Raw genomic sequence first — 6,000 nt, forward strand, 5'->3', positions numbered from 1 at the left:
TTGTAACAGACTCTGTAACATGGTCGCATGCTGCTGAACACGCTCCTCCATTGGGAGAGGAGGGCTGGCTGTACCTGCTGACTCCATTTGATGGTGCGTTATTCTGTGAGGGTGTTGGTGAATAGAGAAAGGTAGAGTCAGGCGCAGGACACAGAGATGTGTATAGTCCGACAGTTTACTCAAAAATGAAGAAGAATATTCCAACATGGAAAAACACAAAAATCCAAAGCACAAGAACACGAACCCACATGACAACAATAACGCACAAAACAGAGAGGGAAGCCAGAGGGTTAAATAAGGAACATAATTAATATAATAGAAATCAGGTGTGTATAATGAAGACAAAACCAAACGAAAATGAAACATGGATCAATAGCGACTAGAAAGCCGGTGACGTCAACCGCCGAACGCCGCCCGAACAAGGAGAGGGACCAACTTCGGCGGAAGTCGTGACATCTGCATTTTTCGCACCAAACTACATTCATCTCTAGGAGACAGAACACGTCTCATTCCTGAGCTGTATGACGGCTGTGTGATCCCATGGTGCTTATACTTGAGTACTATTGTTTGTACAGATGAACGTGGTACCTTCAGGCATTTGGAAATTGCTCCCAAGGATGAACCAGACCTGTGGAGAACTACAATTGTTTTTCTGAGGTCTTGGCTGATTTCTTTTGATTTTCCCATGTCAAGCAAAGAGGCACTGAGTTTGAAGGTAGGCCTTGAATTTCATCCACAGGTACACCTCCAATTGACTCAAATGATGTAAATTAGCCTAACAGAAGCTTGACATAAAGCCATGACATAATTTTCTGGAATTTTCGGAGCTGTTTAAAGGCACAGTCATCTTAGTGTATGTGAACTTCTGACTGTTACGTTTTTCTTCCGTCGAAAGAGAGTCGGACCAAAATGCAGCATGGTAAGTTAGATACATGTTTAATAAACGAATAAACACGAAATACAAAACAACAAACGGAACGTGAAAACCTATACAGCCTATCTGGTGAAATACAAAACACTGAGACAGGAACAATCACCCACGAAACACTCAAAGAATATGGCTGCCTAAATATGGTTCCCAATCAGAGACAACGAGAATCACCTGCCTCTGATTGAGAACCGCCTCAGGCAACCATAGACTTTGCTAGAACACCCCACTAAGCCACAATCCCAAAACCTACGAAAAAACCCCATATATAAACACATCACAAAATAAACCCATGTCACACCCTGGCCTGACCAAATAAATATATAAACACAAAATACTAAGACCAGGGCGTGACACTGACCCACTGGAATTGTGATACAGTGAATTATAAGTGAAATAATCTGTCTGTGAACAATTGTTGGAAAGATGACTTGTGTCATGCACAAACTATAGTTTGTTAACAAGAAATTTGTGGAGTGGTTGAAAAATGAGTTTTAAATATTCCAACCTAAGTGTATGTAAACTTCCGACTTCAACTGTATACAGTACAGTCAAAAATGTGGACACACCAACTCATTCAAGCGCTTTTCTTTATTTTTTACAATTTTCAACATTGTAGAATAGTGAACACATCAAAACTATGAAATAACACATATGGAATAATGTAGTAACCAAAAGTGTTAAAAATCAAAACATGTTTTATATTTGAGACTATACGAAGTAGCCACCTATTGCCTTGATGACTCTGTTGATTCAACCAGTTTTTGTCCAGTGGGCTGTACCTCAAGTTTGACTGCAAGTTCATTTACAGTCACACACACACTCACTGAACACCCTTAATACAACAAGACTACTGCTCCCAACAGGCCTCAGGGTTGGGGAGTAACTGATTTGTCAGCGATTGGGTGCAGAGTGAATGCGGGGTCAGGCGCAGGACACAGGTATAGAGTAATCCAACTGAGTTTACTCAAAGAATAAAGCAAAATTCCAAATAGGAACATACAACACAACTCTAACACAAACAACAACTAACGACATGAACAATCACGGACAGAACAGAAATATATGTCAGATGGTTATATAGGGAATGTAATGAGGGAATGTAAAACAGGTGTGTGTGTAATCAGACAAAATCAAAGGAAATCGGATCGGTAGTGACTAGAAAGCCGGTGACGTCGACCGCCGAACACCACCCGAACAAGGAGAAGGGCCGACTTCGGTGGAAGTCGCGAAAGCAGCGCGCCGACACCGGCCTCGGGGACGACCAGGGGACGGGACGCAGGGAGATCCGGGTGGAGACGTTGAAACTCCTGTAGTAATGATGGATCTAGGATGTCACCGGTACCCAGCATCTTTCCTCCGGGCCGTACCCCTCCCACTCCACCAGGTACTGAAGGCCCCTCGCCCGACGCCTTGAGTCAATGATGGCTCGTACGGTATACGCCGGGACCCCCTCGATGTCCAGAGGGGGCGGAGGAACCTTCCGCACCTCAGACTGCTGGAGTGGACCAGCCACCACCGGCCTGAGGAGAGACACATGGAACGAGGGGTTAATGTGATAATCAGGGGGGAGTTGTAACCTATAGCAAAGTCTCGTTCAGTCTCCTCAGAACTTTAAATGGCCTCACAAACCGCGGACCCAGCTTCCGGCAGGGCAGGTGAAGGGGCAGGTGAAGGGTCGAGAGCCAGACCCGATCCCGCGGTGCATACACCGGGGCCTCACTGCGGTAGCGGTCAGCACTTGCCTTTTGCCTCCTGACGGACCGTTGTAGCCGCACATGGGCAGCTTTCCATGTCTCCTCTGAGTAACGAAACCATTCATCCACCGCAGGAGCCTCGATCTGGCTCTGATGCCATGGTGCCAGGACCGGCTGATAACCCAGCACACATTGAAATGGTGATAGGTTGGTAGAGGTTGGTAGAGGAGTGGCAGAGGGAGTTTTGGGCCATCTCCACCCAGGGGATATAAACCGCCCACTCCCTCGGCCGGTCCTGGCAATAGGACCGCAGAAACCTACCCACATCCTGGTTGACTCTTTCCACCTGCCCTTTACTCTCGGGGTGAAAACCTGATGTAAGGCTGACCGAGACCCCCAGGCGTTCCATAAACGCCCTCCATACTCTAGACGTGAATTGGGGACCCCGATCAGAAACTATATCCTCAGGCACCCCGTAGTGCCGGGATTCGTGGGTGAAAAGGGCCTCCGCAGTTTGTAGAGCCGTAGGGACACCGGGCAAAGGAAGAAGGCGGCAGGACTTAGAAAACCGATCCACAACGACCAGAATCGTGGTGTTACCCCGCGAGGGGGGAAGATCCGTTACGAAATCCACCGATAGGTGTGACCATGGTCGTTGTGGAACGGGAAGGGCTTGTAATTTCCCTCTGGGCAGGTGTCTAGGTGCCCTGCACTGTGCGCATACCGAACAGGAGGAAACATATACCCTCACGTCCTTAGCTAAAGTGGGCCACCAGTACTTCCCAGCAAGGCAGCGCACCGTCCGACCGATTCCAGGATGACCAGAGGAGGGTGACGTGTGAGCCCAACAGATCAAACGATCGCGGACATCAAATGGAACGTACAGACGCCCAGCTGGACACTCAGGGGGAGTGGGCTCTGCACGCGACTCCCGCTCGATGTCCGCGTCCACCTCCCATACCACCGGTGCCACCAGGCGAGAAGCTGGAATTATGAGAGTGGGATCCGTGGACCACTCCTCTGTATCATATAGCCGGGACAGTGTGTCTGCCTTCACGTTCTGGGAACCTGGTTTGTAGGAAAGGGTGAAAACAAAACAGGTAAAAAACATGGCCCACCTTGCTTGACGATGGTTCAGTCTCCTCGCTGCTCGAATGTACTCCAGATTGCGGTGGTCAGTCCAAATGAGAAAAGGGTCTCTAGCCCCCTCAAGCCAATGTCGAAACGCTTTCAGAGCCATGACAACAGCTAACAACTCCTGGTCCCCCACATCATAGTTTCGCTCCGCCGGGCTGAACTTCTTTGAAAAGAATGCACAGGGGCGGAGCTTTAGTGGCGTACCCGAGCGCTGAGACAGCACAGCCCCTATATCTGCCTCGACGCGTCCACCTCAACTATGAACGCTAAGGAGGGATCAGGATGAGCCAACACGGGAGCCGAGGTAAACAGAGCCTTCAGGTGACTAAAAGCCCTGTCCGCCCCTGCTGTCCACTGCAGTCGCACCGGTCCCCCCTTCAGCAGTGAGGTAATGGGAGCCGCTACCTGACCAAAACCCCAGATAAATCTCAGGTAGTAGTTGGCAAACCCTAAAAACCGCCGCACCTCCTTTACCGTGGTTGGAGTCAGCCAATTGCGCACGGCTGAAATGCAATCATTCTCCATCTCTACCCCTGACGCTGAAATGTGGTACCCTAGGAGGGAGATGGACTGTTGGAAGAACAGACATTTCTCAGCCTTGACGTACAGGTCATGTTCCAACAGTCTACCAAGCACCCTGCGCACCAGGGACACATGCTCGGCGCGTGTAGTGGAGTATATTAGAATGTCATCTATATACACAACTACACCCTGCCCGTGCAGGTCCCTGAAAATCTCATCTACAAAGGATTGGAAGACTGATGGAGCATTCATCAACCCGTACGGCATGACGAGGTACTCATAATGCCCAGAAGTGGTGCTAAATGCTGTCTTCCACTCATCTCCCGCCCGGATACGCACGCCCAGTGTAATGACTCGGTCATACTGACTATGAGCGGTAGCGGGTAACTGTATTTTACCGTGATCTTATTCAAACCTTGATAATCAATACACGGGTGCAGACCACCATCCTTTTTCTTCACAAAAATGAAACTCAAGTAGACAGGTGAGATGGAAAGTTGAATGTATCCCTGTCCCAGAGATTCGGTGACATATGTCTCCATAGCCTCCGTCTCCTCCTGTGACAGAGGATACACATGACTCCTGGGAAGTGCAGCATCTACCAAGAGATCTATCGCACAATCCCCCTGTCGATGGGGTGGTAATTGAGTCGGCGAGTGCCAAATCGGCATATTTGGGGGAATGTGCATGGTGGAAACCTGGTTTGGACTTTCCACCGTAGTGGCACCTAAGGAAACACCAACACACCTCCCTGAACACTGACAGGACCATTCCTTGAGAGCCCTCTGTTGCCATGAAATAATAGGATCATGAGAGGCCAACCAAGGAAGACCCAGTACAACAGGAAACTCAGGAGAATCGATCAGGAAGAGACTAATTCTCTCCTCGTGACCCCCTTGCGTTCTCATAGCAATGGGTGCTGTGACCTCCCCAATTAGCCCCGACCCCAAAGGACGACTATCTAAGGCATGTACAGGGAAGGGAACATCAACAGGAACAATAGGAATCCCTAATCTATGTGCTAAGGAGCGGTCAATAAAGTTCCCAGCTGGGCCTGATTCTACTAACGCCTTATGCTGGGAATGTGGGGAGAACTCAGGAGATTCTATAGGTAACCACATGTGTGCAACAGGGGGCTCTGGGTGAAGTGTGTGCCTACTCACCTGGGAAGACCCACCAGTGCTCCACCTGCTACCTCGACCTCCTGGAGAACCACCCCAGCACCGACCAGCAGTGTGCCCTCTGCGGCCATAGCTGGTAAAGGGAATGGTCCCCCCCCTCCGGTCCACATCATAGCAGCCCCTCCTAACTCCATAGATGTGGGATCCAATGTGCTGGGTAATGGAACGGGCGGACCCCGATCCAGACGTCCACGGGAGGCCAACAGGTTATCCAGCCGGAAAGACAAGTCCACCAGCTGGTCCAGGTTGAGAGTAGTGTCCCTGCTGGCTAGCTCCCTACGAACGTCCTCACGTAAACTACACCTGAAGTGGTTGATCAGGGCCTGCTCATTCCATCCTGCGCCAGCTGCCAGAGTTCTGAAGTCCAGTGCGAACTCTTGAGCGCTCCTCATCCCCTGTCTCAGATGAAACAATCTCTCTCCCACCGCTCTCCCTTCAGGTGGATGATCAAAAACTGCCTGGAAGCGGCGGGAGAAGTCCTCGTAGTCATTCAGAGTCGGGCCCTCCCTTCCTCGGATGGCGTTGGCCCACTCCA

Source organism: Oncorhynchus tshawytscha, linkage group LG14, assembly GCF_018296145.1.
Source record: "Oncorhynchus tshawytscha isolate Ot180627B linkage group LG14, Otsh_v2.0, whole genome shotgun sequence".
Taxonomy (NCBI): Eukaryota; Metazoa; Chordata; class Actinopteri; order Salmoniformes; family Salmonidae; genus Oncorhynchus; species Oncorhynchus tshawytscha.